General features: G+C 41.6%; 1 pseudogene; it reads left to right on the top strand.

Moving 5' to 3' along the window:
* Positions 1 to 6,709: 6,709 nt before the first annotated feature.
* Positions 6,710 to 16,649, top strand: part of LOC139029106 (general transcription factor II-I repeat domain-containing protein 2A-like) — a 51,190-nt pseudogene continuing 41,250 nt past the window's right edge.

The following is a 16,649-nucleotide window of genomic DNA, read 5'->3' as shown; positions in this document are numbered from 1 at the left end:
GTTTTGTGTGTTGTGTTTTGTGTGTGTGTTTTGTGTGTTGTGTGTTGTGTGTGTCCTTGAGCCGACAGACTTTCTCTCTTCGACAAGAGCCAAAGCATTCCCCAGTGTTTCCCCAGATCAAGCTACGTAGACTTTGTGCATCTCTAGTCAGGGGGGCCTTGCACAACTAGAGCATTTCCTCTCATTCTCTACAGAGCGAGCCAGTGGCACATCACGTTGTGTCAGAGCCTGCTCTCACAAGCTTCGCTGTTTGAGGATTTTGATTTAAATGAAGTCCTGTTGATGGCCTTGTGGGGAGCGAAAAAAATCCAATCCCTATTTATTCATAGTACTCTTGTGGAGGCTGCACATCGGCCCCAGAGGCATTGCTGCGGGCTGCCACTGCTCCAGTGTGAGCTATGTTTAATCTTGCCAACCCGAGACAGAGAAAGGGAAGAGGGAACGAGGGAAAGACCCAGCTGAATATTTGCGGGTGGACAATCCAGCTGATTGAACTTACCACCCCTATACTTACTATCTCTCGCACACACACAACCACCACACACAAACACACAACACACACACAAACACACACACACAACACACACACACAAACACACAACATATGCACCACCACCACCACTGCTGTTCTCTAAGACAGGGTAGATCAGAGTCGTTTCATAAAGCTGGTTGCTGTGTGGTAACCCATTATTTGCCTCCTTCTCATCCACCGCTCCTCTAATGCTTTTGTTCCTCACGCATCACTTCCATTCTTTGATGCTCTATCCATCAGTGGCGTTCGCAGAGTTTCCGAGCAAGCTAGAGAGAAAATGTGCAGACTTATAGCTAATCTCAGGCTATTTTACATATTTTGCTTATTGAGGCTGAGAGAAATGTTGGCTGTTCATAGCTCAGGGATTCTGAAAGTGGGACAGTCTCAAACAAATTTATACAAATATTTGTTCTTAATATTAAACATTTGAAATATATATTTTGATAGACCAAAAGTATAGCTAATCACACCATGTAAAGGAGCCCAACTCCTAATTATTATATATTTTCTTTCATAACTGCAACTAACTTGGATTTTATGTCAACTCTGTCAGACACCATAAAAGGCATTTCATTTTTACAATTATTGTTCCAACAAGTGTTTAAGGCCTTGATTGTTCTAATTCTAACCTTATATTATTTCAAATATGTAATACAAATCTCCAAACGTTTCTTTTTGTTTTTGGTTTCATTAGCACTATAAAATGTTCAGGGTAATTTTCGTTGCATTTTGGGATGTAATTCTAGATTTAGAACATAAACAACGTTTAAAGCAAACACTGTCCCTTAGTTCTAGCATTAGTAATACTTCTATGTGTTTAAGCATATTGTTGCGGAACACTTGATTAAAATATTTGTTTATTGACCAATACATTTTGGACAAGTTTGGGACAGGGGTTGACAAACAGATACTCAGACATACATATTTTTTTGCCTCTAAAATAAAAGTTTTATTCAAAATATTTATAAAATATGGAAATTTATTCATTTAAAATCCCAATAAACAAGCTGAGTTAGAACAAATTAGTACGGAGTTGACAAAATAGCATTTTTTTTTCTTCATTCAGGTGTCAGACAGGAGTTGCTTTGACTCTTACCTAATTTAAATGTTTACATTAGTATGTACCGATTCATCTTCTATTCAGGCAGATGGAGTGACCGTTTTTGTTAAGACCATGCTGTTCCAATGTCGTTTGTTTAAATCTATCACAAAGTAGAGAACTTTGTTGCACTACTGTATTGAGGACATGAATAAGAAATTGTAGAGACAATGATAGGGGGTCCTTATGGTATAAGTAGGCCCTGCTCATTTCTTGAATTCATTTAGGATTTTAGACAAATCTGACAGGATTACCAAATCCTCTGCACATTTCTTTGGAATCCAGTTTTGAGGAGAAATAGTCACAGAGGGCTATTGTCCACGCTCGGTCGAAATGAATGGACCAAGGCGCAGCGTGCGTAGAGTTCCACATATTTTAATTAATCGAAACTCACCAAACAAAAAATAATCAAGCACAAACGAAATGTGAAAGCTATGAGCGTGCACCCAGGAACTAACCAAAAAACAAAGATCCACCTAACTAAGGTGGGAAAAAAAGGGCTGCCTAAGTATGATCCCCAGCAAGAGGACAACGATAGACAGCTGCCTCTGATTGGGAACCATACCCGGCCAACAAAGAAATAGAAAAACTAGGAATGCCCACCCAAATCACACCCGACCTACCAAATAGAGAATTTAAAAGGCTCTCTAGGTCAAGGGCATGGACAGCTATTGCAATTACTACATAAGATATTTTTTCAAGTTAATATCCATTATCGGCAGTTTTTTAGAATTTACAACACTGTTTTGGGATTTAAAATGGATCCTTTGCTCCGGACAAGTGTCACGTTCCTGACCTGTTTTCTCTGTTTTTGTATGTCTTTTATTGTTGCAGGGCGTGAGTGTTGGGTGGGCAGTCTATTTTTTCTATTTCTATGTTGGGTTATTGTGTTTCGGCCTGGTATGATTCTGCAATTATTTTTTTTTTTTGAGACAGGTGTGTTCTTTGTCTCTGATTGAAGAGTTCAATACTAAGGCAGCAGGGTTTCACTGTTCGGGTGGTTTTTGTGGGTGTTTATTTTCCTGTGTTAGCGTTTTGGGCCACCAGACTGTTGCAGGTTAGTCACGTTTGTTGTTTGTTAATTTGTTAGTTGTTTGTTGGTTTGTCATTAAAATCATGATACCTCCTACTCCGCATCTCTGGTCCGATCCATGCTCCTCCTCGTCTGAGGAGGGAACGACATTGGACAGCGTTACACAGGGCATTTCTGGGCATAGAGCAGACATGGAAATTTAATAATATTTAAAGTATTACAAATTTTTTCCTTTAATTCCCCTAAAAATACATTGATAAATAATGCAACAAAATCATTTATTTCCACAAATAAAAATAGAGTTTCCCCGCCGGACAAGTATTGTCTCAGCTTTCAAGCATATTCGGGATATTTTCCTGGTTTTCTACACATTTTGTCAATGATGCTTGAAGAGAAAATGTTGCACTTCGTTCAATGCTACATTTCCATTTAGTTCTAAACATTTATTTTTGGCTTATGATGTGTTCACATTGCTATCTGGTGGGGCCGACTCTGGGGTGCGGGGGGGGATCGATCCGGGCACCCAACCAAACCTAACGTAAAGATTTGGTCCCCCAAGATCATGGGCTCCTGCCTTGGGAGGGCTACGGGAGTTTTGTGCCTCGGCAGTTGTCTTTTCACTCACACCAGTGCGATCTCTACCAAAAGCCTAATTTCTTAAGTGTACATTGACAGTCTAATTAGTATACATTTATAATCACTCATTGGGGTTATCGTGTAACCTTGCAGAATATTTTCGAGCATTAAAGGGTAAGGGGAACGCACAACTCAGCATTGAAAAGCCCATCCCATGAATGCCTCATCTCAAATGACACACATGCTCATATGTCGTTTCTACGCTCCATAGGACTATAATGCATATTTGGAATTGCATATGACTGTATGTAGCGGCTTTTGCAAGTGCTTTACAGGTAAGCTCAATCAACAGTGTTTTCATTGAGCCTATTGGTATTAAACCACTGACGGGTACTGTTTTTGAAAAACAGTACTCCGTATGAACATGTTTATCTTGTTCTTTGACTCTGCACACGTACTGGTATAAAATTCGTAGACACATGGGATCAGTTGGTCGCAGGGGATGTAAAACCGTGTTCTCCTGTGTTAACAGGGTGAATGATCATAGTGTCATAGTAGCATGCTATCTGTGCAATGGTGTGTTCTTCTTGTTTCTGTGGGATACGTATACATCCCTCATTGTTATCTTTATTTCATTCTCATCACTTCACGTCTTCAGCTTTCGCGACTGCAGACTCAGGTTCTTTGTCAGGTTTGTTCTCAAAAGGCAGGGAGTCATTTTACATGGGGTTGGGGTTTCTGACGCCTTTGATAGTGAGCACATTTCCTTTGTTGTGTGGTATTGGTTAAGGTCATACAACTGACCCTTGATAAACATTATGAATTGTGTTTGTTGCCTTACAATGAACACAACATGTCTTACACAAAGTTTTATAATCAAATTAAAAATCAATCAGTGTTTTATTCTCTCACATGTTACCGGATTACAGGCTAGGTTGGTAAACAGTATAGTGAAATACATGGCAATGTCTTCCTCAACAGGTTGGTTATACTAGTTCATATAAAGAAATACACACGAGAAAAACTAAAGTACACATGAAAATAGAAATGACACACGAGGGAATTACACTTTATATTGACAAGTCAGTATCAGTACCAATCAATGGAAAGCTGATACTTGGTGTTCAGTTGGTGTTAATTCAGCGTTATAAAGTGACAGCAGATACAGGTTTAAATACCTTGAGCGTGTTTCATTGCTAACAATCTATATGATTTATTAATCAATTTAAAGTATCTGTTTCAACCTCTATTCCACTAAGATTATGTATTGGCTTTTTATGGAAAGAAGTTGGGACCAGCTGTTTGTGTAAGTTGTGGTTTACATCAGTGGGTGCTTCGAAAGACATTGATTACATGTATGCTGTATTATAGTTAATAGTATAGCCACAGCTACTGACACACAGCAGAGGAAACAGAACATAAAAATAAATTGATGCTCAGGTCTCTTCTACTGTTCCTCATTCTCTGGCGGTTGCGTCCCAAATGGCACCCTATTCTCTTTTATAGTGCACTACTATTGACCAGAACCCTATGGGCCCTGGTAAAAAGTTTAGTGACTATAAAGGGAAATAAGGTGCCTTTGGGACACAATCCATGTCTGTTTCTCCTGCAACTATTACCATTGTAGATAGTTCAGGCGTCACATCAGGAGTGATGTGGAAGGCTTGGAGCTGTGGACTTGTGTGGCTCCCTCCCTTGATGGACTTGTTTTTTCCTGTTTTGTTCCATGGCTCTGTATTATTTCCATGACTGATCATATAAAACAACCTCACAACCATCTCTAGGCCAATCCTCACTGAACCTATGGAAACCTTGCACTGTGTTTGGGTCGAGGGGGGGTGGGACTGTGAGTGTACTGTAACAGTCAAAAATAATGGCCTGGGTATTGAGCCCTCTGTGGGTTTGTTTTTTCTTTACTATTGGTGCACATAATACTGTTCCTGTCATCTCCATAAAGGAAAATCACTCAAACAATGAAAGTAAAGGAAATCCAATCATTTGTTCATGCAGGCGTTTTCTCTATGACTGTTGTTGTAATGTGTGGGTATTTTTTGATGGATCCTTTCCATGCACAGAAAACATGTTTTGAAGCTTACAGTTACCTACGGTTGCACATGCTATGTGTATGTGTACTTCATACACAACATAGTGTGAAAGGTGTCTGTTGCGGTTTTAATTAGTTTAGGAGCAGGTTTATTTTCCAAAGAGTATGCCTGCCAGCTTGGATGTCAGTTGGCAGACTTTTTCAGTCATTCAGGGGTTGGTTGTAGCGTTATCCAATGACTGCAGACGTCATTATATAGCTCTATACACCAACAACACATGACCAGTTTGGGTTTGATGATATTTGCCTTGATTAAATTCCTATTTGATGTTGTTGTTTCACATTACAAGCACTGTGCTCTGTTGTCCCATTTCATTCTGTGACACCTAGGGTCACTCACTCCAACACGTGGATGGAAGCCAGCGATGTATCTGATTCTGAACGTCCTCTCTGTCATCTCTCAAGCCAGATGTCTTTCAGTTGATTGATGCTGTTCAGTTGTTCTTTCTCCAAGTTTAATTTCGAAGAGGAGACGCCGACGGACCAACTTCGATACCTTCCCGGCGTCCATTCTCACGTCTTCCAGGTACCACTGTCTCTACTTCTGTCTTTTATTATAACCAACTTCCATTTGGAGCTCTTTCCTTTGAATGTTGGACTAGTTGAAAAGATTGTGTGTTGAACAAGGATAGTTTGTAATTAGTGGAATTGTAGTGGTCTACTCTTTGTTCCGATTACTATCTTTCTATTTAGGCCTGTGTTAACTTTTTGAAGTCATAACGGCTGAACTTTTGATGCTGCAGTGTAAACTCAATATTTTGTTTAATTTTATTTATGGATTATGAATACTTGCGGTATTCTTTCATCTCCCTCTATGATCAACGTTCAGATTCTGACTGGCTAGGATTGGAATCAGTAATGGTATCATGGCATTGAGTCTCAGGGGGCGGTGCGGCGGGAATGTTCTTCTCGGTCTAACTTCATCGTCCATCACACTCTTTGGAAACTGCTTCCTCTCTGATTCTAAGTCGTGCCATTTGCAAGGATATTCAGGTCTTTATCTGCATGAAGCCAATTTATGGGGGAGTGAATAGAAATATCTCATGTCATTGAAAAAACACTGGAGAGAAGTGCTGCAATTGAGGAGCTGATACTTATTGAACATTTTATTTCTGGGGGGCATGCTCCGGACCCCCTAGAGGGGTTCCCCCAGTGAATTCTGAGTTTGACGTGATACTGTAACCCTTTTCTTAATGGCATGCCATACTGTCTGTTTGCTGATGGTCAAGTGTTTGGTTTTGCAATGTACCATGGCTTACCGTGAATAGCCACTACTGTTGTGTTCAAGTTTTTTCCTGAGCTTCAGTTCCAACCAGACACTCTACCTGAACGTTTTTTGTGCTATCGCCGTCGACAACCTCGCCAATGACGGAGCTTCACAAGGTAAGGCTGAGGAACGCAAGGAACATGTTCCTACCCTGGGAACCTTTCAGTTTTTGTTTCTGAATTAAATGCCGTTGGTTACCCTATCCCTTCTGGTTTATTGGTCCAGGATGAGGAGAAGCAGGAGGGAGAAGCCAATAAAGGAAGGTGGCCTGCAGGAGGGCCTGGAGGTGAAGGAGGTCAGCCCAATGCCAGCAGGCCCAACTTTCCATCGCTGTGTAAGTCTAATGGTTCAGTCCCCCCTGCGCTCTCCACACTGGTCTCTTCCTTCCGTGTTCCCTTCCCATTCTGACATCAGCCTGTCGTTTATACTGTGAAGACATCAGATATAGCTTTTTCTGCCCTTTGTCAATGTGTGTTTGATGTTTGGTGTCTTGGCTCTGAACACTGTCTCTAAAGGTAGCTCTGTTGTAGGTATTGCCTGTCCATGTGTATTCTCCTAACTACATGGATTGGACATGTCTACGTGGCGGGAAGGTAGCCTAATTGGTACATAGAGCGCTGGGGTCAGTAACTGAACATCGCTGGTTCAAAAATCCCGGAGCCGATAGGTGAAAAATCTTGTCTGTATAACCCCAACTGTCCTGTAAAGTCGCGTCTGGATCCAAAAGTGTCTAAATACGAACTGTAACTTCTGTGTATTATGTTTCTATTACGGTGTTTTGCTTTGACTACGATCCTTCTCTTTCCCCCGTGTCTTTGGCAATATCCCCCAATTTGCGTTGTAAATGTTGGTCATTGATTGCCTTTACAGAACTGGGAGCCCCTCTGTTATCCCTCCATACCAATACTGAGGTGGAAGAGGTGACACAGACAAGTCTTCAATTGGCACCCTGATTCCATATATGTGCCAATGTAGTATACATCACCAATTAGATATTGACAGGAGGGATGCTTGATCTGAATACTGATCTCCAATCGCATTCGTTTCCTTGGCCTTATCGCTCTCATTTAGTGAACATCGATATGACTGAGTCATCTACTAGAGTCTGATGGAGTCAGTCAGAACATCTGTACATCAACAATCTCCTATAACTAGTTATTGTATCTAACCACATTAGCCTGGCCTCTCACACTGGGTATTGGCTTTAGGACTATATATCACTTGGCATTAAGGATGCATTATGCATTAGGTAAGAGATGAGCTTTGGCCCTCTTATTTGATTAACATAACGAATATTGACAAAACATTTTGACGATCAATAAGTCATTGGTTTGTACATGACCTGCATCAGTAATGTCAGTTCTCAGCCCAGGTGGGTACACATGGTTTATTAGATGGATATGACATGGCTTTCTGTGTCTGACTTGTGACCACACATGGGACCGGGCACATATTGAGGCAGAACCTCTCAGAGCAGGAATTGCTGGATCAGTTTTGTCTTTTAAGATCTAATGGATTAGATTATAATGGATAGGAGGAACCTTGATACCTAGATCAGCACTCCTACTCGGAGACACATTTGTGGATACGGGCCCAGGTCAGAATGGTGAGGTTAGTTTAGAAACCAAATCATTAAAATATTATCATTTATCTCTCAATGACAGATGAGCATGCTGACAAATTAAGACGATTTTTAGTCTAGGTAAACCGAGAATAATTAATAAATAAGCACGATTTAGATTGACAGTAGCCTACTGTATAACCCTGATGATTACTTTTGAAGATGCATTTGCCATTTATATTACTGTAGCAGATTACATTAAGTATCAGACTAGCTACTGTATCAGATTACATACTGTTCAGGACTACCATACTAGTATCAGATACATACATGGTATCAGACTACATACTGTATCAGATAACATACTGATCAGATACATACTGTATCAGAAAACATACTGATATAGATTACCATACTGTATCCGATTACATACTGTATCCGAAAAACATACTGTACAGACTACAATACTGTAACAGATTACTTCTGTAGCAGATTGCATTATCTTAATTTTAGATTTTTGTAAAGTAGAATGATTAAACTTTAACGTGTTTACATGTGTTTAGTCTATTTCAAAGCTGTTGTTGATACGGGGCATTTCTGAGAGAATGTTTTTATTTTAGGATATCTGCATAATGTGCAATTTTACTAAGGTTTTTACTCTTGATTGAAGTGAATGCATAAACATATGTTATTCAAAAAAAGTAAATCATGATGTTTTCTAATGAAAAGACCATTGTCTGTGTTGATTTGAAAAGTATCACCTTAACTATTTAAAGGCTTTGTAAACCCATTGTGTATTGACTTTGTAAATCCACTTTTTGATGCCATTTCTCTCATTTACGTTGACTTGTGTTTATTTCTCAGAATGTTTTCAATTTGTAGCTTTGGTACACTTTCAGTGAAGGGGGCGTTTTAGTATCTATTTAATATTTTGCCAATATCTGCTTCTATTTCCACCCCTGGTGGTCACAGGTGGGCAGTATGTAATAATGTGTGGTGTACAGATACAACGTGGGTATTACAGTTGACTACACTATCATACTGTATAGTGTACTACTCACACTGCTGAAGTGTTACCACTACTGTTAGTTTGTAGCTCTGTTAACTAGTCTTTATTGGTGCTGTTCGGAGGGGACAGGTGGACAGACAGACACTTTAGGGAGGAGTTTGACTGGACGTTCCACTCTCCCCGCCACATCCTTCTTTGGCTGTGTTATCCTTTCTCTCTTTATTTTGTTCTGTATTTGTTTTATTTCGCATGTGCGTTTGTTATAAAGCAAATTCGAGATGTACTCTTTCGCAGCTCGTCCGTCCCAGCGTCATTCACCGTGAGTTTTTTGCTCTCTTGTTTTTAAATATTCTCACCCCCACTCTTCTCCTCCCCCATCTCCTCCACACCTTGCCTCCCTCTGCTCCCCTTTGCTTGGTCCTTCTACCTTCTTTCCCCTCACTTCCAACTTCTGGGACACCCCCTCTTCCTCACCCCATCCACTTTCTCCATCTCTCCTTCAGCCTCATGCTCCACCTAGCTTTCCCAATCGATCTTTTCATCACTCCTCCATGAGTCCTCGCCAGTTGTTGAGATATTGCTTGAAACTGGAGAAATCCACTGGTGGCTTCACTTGGTTCGCTTGTCACTATAGAGTGAGATTAAAATTAATCTCAAAGAGAGAGTGTGTATTGCGTACATACGTGCGCACGTGTGTGTTGTAAACGCTTGTGTGTGTAATGCATTGCGGTGATAAAATTATAGTGTGTTGTTTTGTTAAATGTGTGCATGTGTGTTAATGTGTGTGTGTATTTTACTGAATATTGGATTTATGTAATTGTGCTATCGCCAAGTTTCGTCTGCACTGTGTTGATGCTGAGTTTGATGAGAGTATAACCTGGCTTTAGGTTGAATCATTTCTATATAAATATATAATTGTCCTGTGCTCCAGTCAATTCCCCAGGCACTTTGGCAGTTTTACAGCTTCATGTTTTTTTTATCCCCCGGTTTCTCTTTTTTCAACACACTATGAGGGGGGCCAAACTATTAGTACAGTAGCAATGGTATGTTGCCATACTAAGAATTGAATTGGTGACTTAGCCTTACCTGACACTTCGGTATCATTTGGTTACCAATTAGTAACACAGCCTATTTCTAATGTTGTGGTGTCGGTGCATGTGGGTAGTCTCATCTCTCTCTATCTCTCTCTGTGTACACCTGAAACCCCACCTCTTTAAGGAATACCTAGGATAGGATAAAGTAATCCTTCTAACCCCCCCCCCCCTCTTAAAAGAGTTAGATGCACTATTGTAAAGTGGTTGTTCCACTGGATATCATAAGGTGAATGCACCAATTTGTAAGTCGCTCTGGATAAGAGCGTCTGCTAAATGACTTAAATGTAAATGTAAATCCCTGGTCCAACATTAATTTATTCTGCTGTTGCTAGCAAAATTAATAAAAATGTATATCTGTCAGTGTACCCCTGCAGTACAGGCTCTATATAACAGATGAGTTGACAGTAAAAGGATGTAAAGATATATCTAACTCTTTCTAAGATTAGTAATGATGGGTTGAGGCTGTGTAAACTCTGATACTATCCTCTTTAGAGATATGTGCTTCTGACTGACGCCTCTATCGCTGTGACGCGCCTATTAGCTGGATAACATGAAACTTACTCTAGATAATTATTCATAGCATCACTATTCAACAACTTCATACAGTACCAACCCCCAAGCAACACACCCACACACACGCCGCACACACACACGCCCACACCCACGCTCACACACACGCCCGCACACACACACACACACACACACACCTCCGTAGCTGACAGTTGTTCCAGTATCAAGAGCCATATAAAGATCTTTCGTTCTGTGTGTGTGTGTGTGTGTGTGTGTGTGTGTGTGCGTGCGTGCGTGCGTGCGTGCGTGCGTGCGTGCGTGCGTGCGTGCGTGCGTGCGTGCGTGCGTGCGTGCGTGCGTGCGTGCGGCTGTAAGGCGTCTAATATTCTGATGGCCCAGAGGAAAGGGCCAATTAAAACTATCGTTTTCATCTGACACTCACATTAAAGCACCACTCACACACGTGCGAACAGCATCGTAGTTCAAGCGAGCTTTATATTCAGAACATTTAATCAGTTCATTGTATGTTGGGGAATATGTGGCATTACCGAATACAACTGAGTTCTTGTGCTACAATCAAAAATTATATTTTATATTGTGTGTGTGGTCTGTTTGATGGGGTGTGTGTGAGAGGGGGTGTGTGGGTGTGTGTGTGTGTGAGGATGTGTGTGGGTGTATGTGTGAGGATTTGTGTTGGTGTGTGTGTGTGTTTGTAGGGGTGTGTGTGTAGGGGTGTGTGTGTGTGTGAGGGTGTGTGTGTAGGGGTGTTTGTGTGTGTGAGTGAGTGAGTGTGTGTGTGTGTGTGTGTGAGGGTGTGGCCTCTGGGCAAACACAGCTAATAGGGCTCAGACTCCTCTCATCTGTCTTGAGATGAACAGAGTGCTATTACTGCTCTCTCTCTCTCTCTCTCTCTCTCTCTCTCTCTCTCTCTCTCTCTCTCTCTCTCTCTCTCTCTCACAGTGAAAACTAATAGGAACATCATATCTCCTCATCATTTCTCAATCTTCCTCCCTCTTTTCCTCATCCCCCCTTCTCCTTCTCACATTCTCTCTCTACTGAAAGTAGCTGGAGGGAGAAATGAAAAAACAAGAGTTTACCGAGAGCTTGTTGTATTGAACTGACCTTGGTAACATGCAAAAGCTCTCTCTCACGTACACACACACTGGGTCTCATCACGGACCAGTGACACGTACACACACAGACATAGGTTAAATGACATCCACCAGGCGAGGTGGGTCTAATGTACAACCAGCCACCAGGCCTGTCCCTGGAGAGAAGGAGATGGCTGGAGGCTAGAGAGATGAGGCTGGGTCAGCAGGATCTGAGATGAAACACAGGCAGAGTATAGATTTAGTGAGGTTATAGTTGCGCTGCTGTGCCTTCTTTATCACACGGTCTGTGTGAAGGGACCATTTCAGGAACTTGAAGCTTTTGACCCTCTCCACTGCGGCCCTGTCGATGGTGGCGTGCTCTCTCTGCTGTCTCCTGTAGTCCACAATMAGCGTTTTCATTTTGTTGACGTGGAGGGAGAGGTTATTTTTTCTGGCATCACTCCACCAGGGCTCTCACATCCTCCCTGTACGATGTCTCATCATTGTAAGGTCTACTACCGTTGTGTCGTCAGCAAACTTTAATTTTAAGTTGGAGACGTGCGTGGCTGTGCAGTCATGGGTGACCAGGGAGTACTGGAGGGGCTCAGCATGCACCCCAATTACAGTGGGTCTAGGTTGTCAGGTAAGGTGGAGGTGATATGGTCCTTAACTCAATAGTGTGCAACTGCAGCCCACAATTCCGGCGTTCCTTGAGTATCCCATTGGTTCCTGCATAAATGCCACTCCCCACCTTCCAAGCACCCCATTGGTTCCTGCTTGAATGCCTCGCGTGTCCTTCACTCCCACCTGCCGAACACATGCCCTCACCGTCATTAAAAGAACTGTGGGAAAACAGTTGGTGACAGGCGGGGGAGAAAGACACTCTCCATCAGTCGCCCCTGCCTCCTGCTAGCACAGCAGGCGGGAGGCTGGGGCGACACTATTTGTTAGCTAGATAACTAGCTTGCTAGTTAGGGACACCTTCTGCTAGCTAACTAGCATGCTAGCTGGCACACGGTGTTGCTCCCACATGTTGTGTACTGAACTAGCTGGCTAAACTAGCACAAGTAACTTTAGTCATCCCGGAAGCGAGAGTAGCAATGATCAAGAGTTTGTGATGTGCGTGTAGCACAAGAGGCATATTGATAGAATTTCGGTAGCATTTTCTTCAGATTTCCTATATTTAACTTCATTGGGATAAGGGGCAGTATTTTGACATCCGGATGAAAAGCGTGCCCAAAGTAAACTGCCTGTTACTCAGGCCCAGAAGCTAGGAAATGCATRTATATGCATTGGTAGATTTGGATAGAAAACACTCTAAAGTTTCTAAAACTGTTAAAATAATGTCTGTGAGTATAACAGAATTGATATGGCAGGCGAAACCCTGAGGACAAACCATCCCCCCCAAAAAATATTCAGCTTACCTCTATTTTCAATGGCTATCACTTTTATTATAAGGCGAAGTCCTCCCAGAATGCAGTTCCTAGGGCTTCCACTAGATGTCAACAGTCTTTAGAAAGAGTTTCAGGCTGGTTTTTTGAAAAATGAGCCAGAAATTGTAGTTTTTCTAGGTGGCTCCCATTTTGGCTGTATTGTTTCCAAGCACGTGGAAGAGAGCGCATTCTTTGGTATTTTTCTCCGGTAAAGACAATGACGATTCCCCGTCTTAAATTTGATCGTTCATTTACGTATTAGGGTACCTAAGGTTTGATTATAAACGTTGTTTGACTTGGTTGGAAAAGTTTATTGGTAACGTTTGGGATTCATTTTGTATGCATTTTGATGGAGAGAAACCGGTGGATTATCGACTGAAGCTCGCCAGCTAAACAGAGTTTATATGGATATAAAGAAGGACTTTATCGAACAAAAGGACCATTTGTGATGTAACTGGGACTTTTTGGAGTGCCAACAGAAGAAGATCATCAAAGGTAAGGCTTTTATTATATCGCTATTTCTGACTTCCGTGTCGCACCTGCCTGGTTGAAATATGTTTTCAATGGTTTTGTATGTGGGGCGCTGTCCTCAGATAATCGCATGGTTTGCTTTCGCCGTAGACCCTTTTTGAAATCTGACACAGCATCTGGATTAACAAGAAGTTAAGCTTTATTTTGATATATTACACTTGTGATTTTATGAAAGTTAAATATTTATAATACTGTAATTTCAATTTCACCGCTTTCCCAGCTACAATACTCTGCAGTCCAACTCATCACAAACCATCTCAATCGGGTTGAGGTCAGATGATTGTAGAGGTTAGGTCATCCGATGCAGCACTCCATCACTCTCCTTCTTGCTCAAATAGCCCTTACACAGCCTGGAGGTGTGTTTTGTGTCATTGTCCTGTTGAAAAACAAATGATAGTCCAACTAAGCGCAAACCAGATGGGATGACGCATCACTGCAGAATGCTGTGGTAGCCATGCTTGTTAAGTGTGCCTTGAATTCTAAATAAATCACTGACAGTGTCACCAGAAAAGCACCCCCACACCATCACACCTCCTTCTTCATGCTTCACGGTGGGAACCACACATGTGGAGATCATCTATTTACCTACTCTGCGTCTCACAAAGACAAGCCGGGTGAAACCAAAAATCTCAAATTTGTGCTCATGAGACCAAAGGACAGATTTCCACCAGTCTCTTCTTCTTATCGGTGTCCGTTAGTAGTGGTTTCTTTGCAGCAATTTGACCATGGAGGCCTAATTCACGTAGTCTCCTCTGAATAGTTGATGTTGAGATGTGTCTGTTACTTGAACTCCGTGAATCATTTATTTGGGCTGCAATCTGAGGTGCAGTTGATTGTCGATTTCTGAGGCTGGCAACTCTAATGAATGTATCCTCTGCAGCAGGGTTAACTCTGGGTCGTCCTTTCCTGTGGCAGTCCTCATGAGAGCCAGTTTCATCATAGCGCTTGAATGGTTTTTGCGACTGCCCTTCAAGGAACTTTCAATGCTCTTGAAATTTTCCAAATTGACTGACCTGCATGTCTTGAAGTAATGATGGACTGTTGTTTCTCTTTGCTTATTTGAGCTGTTCATGCCATAATATGGACTTGGTCTTTTACCAAATAGGGATATCTACTGTATACCAACCCTACCTTTTTACAACACAACTGATTGGCTCAAACGCATTAAGGGGGAAAGACATTTCACAAATTAACTTTTAACAAGGCATACCTGTTAATTGAAATGCATTCCAGATGACTACCTCATGAAGCTGGTTGAGAGGATGTGTGCGAGAATGAAAAGGGCTCTACTTTTATGAATCTAAAATACACTTTTTTTGGTTACTACATGATTCCATATGTGTTATTTCATAGTTTTGATGTCTTCACTATTATTCTACAATGTAGAAAATAGTACAAATAAAGAAAAACCTTGGAATGAGTAGGTGTGTCCAAAACTTTTGACTGGATCCAGATCTGGGAAGTAAAATGCCTGCTCAAATTTCAGGTGAGTGACCTGTGATCGAATGTGCAAAAGTTATTTTCGGCCAGAGGTAATAATACAAGAAACGTTCTGAGCAAATTATTTAAGAAATAGCCCCCCCAAAAATGCTGCAAAGATGGCTAGGAGCCAGAAACAGGTCGACCGTGTCTGTCGGCGCCATCTTCTTTCAAAGAATTTGTAAACTGCTGGACTTGTTTAACCTCAGAATGACAAAATAGTTTTCTGCTCCAGAGACAGAAGAAATAAAGTAAGACATAGAGAGATAGAGATATATATAAATTGAGAAAGAGAAAGAGAGATATAGAAAGAGAGCGAGAGAGAGAAAAAGAGAGGGAGAGAGAAAAATAGAGAGAGAAAGAAAGCGAGAGAAATAGAGAGATAGAGAGATAGAAAGAGAGAGATAGAGAGAGAGATAGAAAAAGTGAGAGAGAGATGGAAAGAGTGAGAGAATATGTTTCTTAAATGAGATACACCGCATGCAATAGACCGATACAGAAGAGAATGAACCTATTCAGGATCCCATCCACTCAACGGAACGACAGGACATTACTAGACTGGACCAAGCTCTGCAGACACAATAACACACATTATGTGGGCACTCGCTGTCCCCTGGTGTGTGTGTGTGTTCGTGCGTGTCTGCGTGTGCGCGCACACACACCCACACACACACACACACACACACACACACACACACACACACACACCCACCCACACACACACACACACACACCACACACACACACACAACACACACACACACACACACACACACACACACACACACACACACACAGAGAAAGACAGGATGCCGCCCACACAGACGAGGTAGAGAGATTCAGCTGAGGTTATTGGGTTCTATGATGTTGGTACTACAATGACTTTTATAGGCCAACCATCCTCAAGACAGTGCCACTGCACACTTGCAAAATACATAGTAAATCTAATTAGTATTTAGAGAGTGCAGTATTGTATAGCATGGGGAATAAGAGATATTGGATATAAGAAATCCTCTGAGACAGAGGTCAGACTCACATTGAGTGTTCCAATGTCAAGCATCCCTAAAGGAAAAACCACCTGATGGCACATGTCTTTTGGAACACTTCACTTGTATTATTTAAAATGAGATCTCATTACTTTTCACAAGTGGATTCACCTTTTCACTGGTGATGCCCTGCAAACAAGGAAGAGCCTTTACGATACATACACACAGTGCTTTAAACACACAGTGTTTTCAACTTATAGATTTGTGTGTTTATTTATACAGTAATAACTATTCAACATGTTCTTACCTGGGATTTAAACTCACAATCGCTTGGTTCACTGCAT

The sequence above is a fragment of the Salvelinus sp. IW2-2015 genome, linkage group LG18 (assembly GCF_002910315.2).
Source record: "Salvelinus sp. IW2-2015 linkage group LG18, ASM291031v2, whole genome shotgun sequence".
NCBI classification, from domain to species: Eukaryota; Metazoa; Chordata; class Actinopteri; order Salmoniformes; family Salmonidae; genus Salvelinus; species Salvelinus sp. IW2-2015.
The sequence above is the reverse complement of the archived record's forward strand: the minus strand, read 5'-3'. Positions and strand labels throughout refer to the sequence as shown.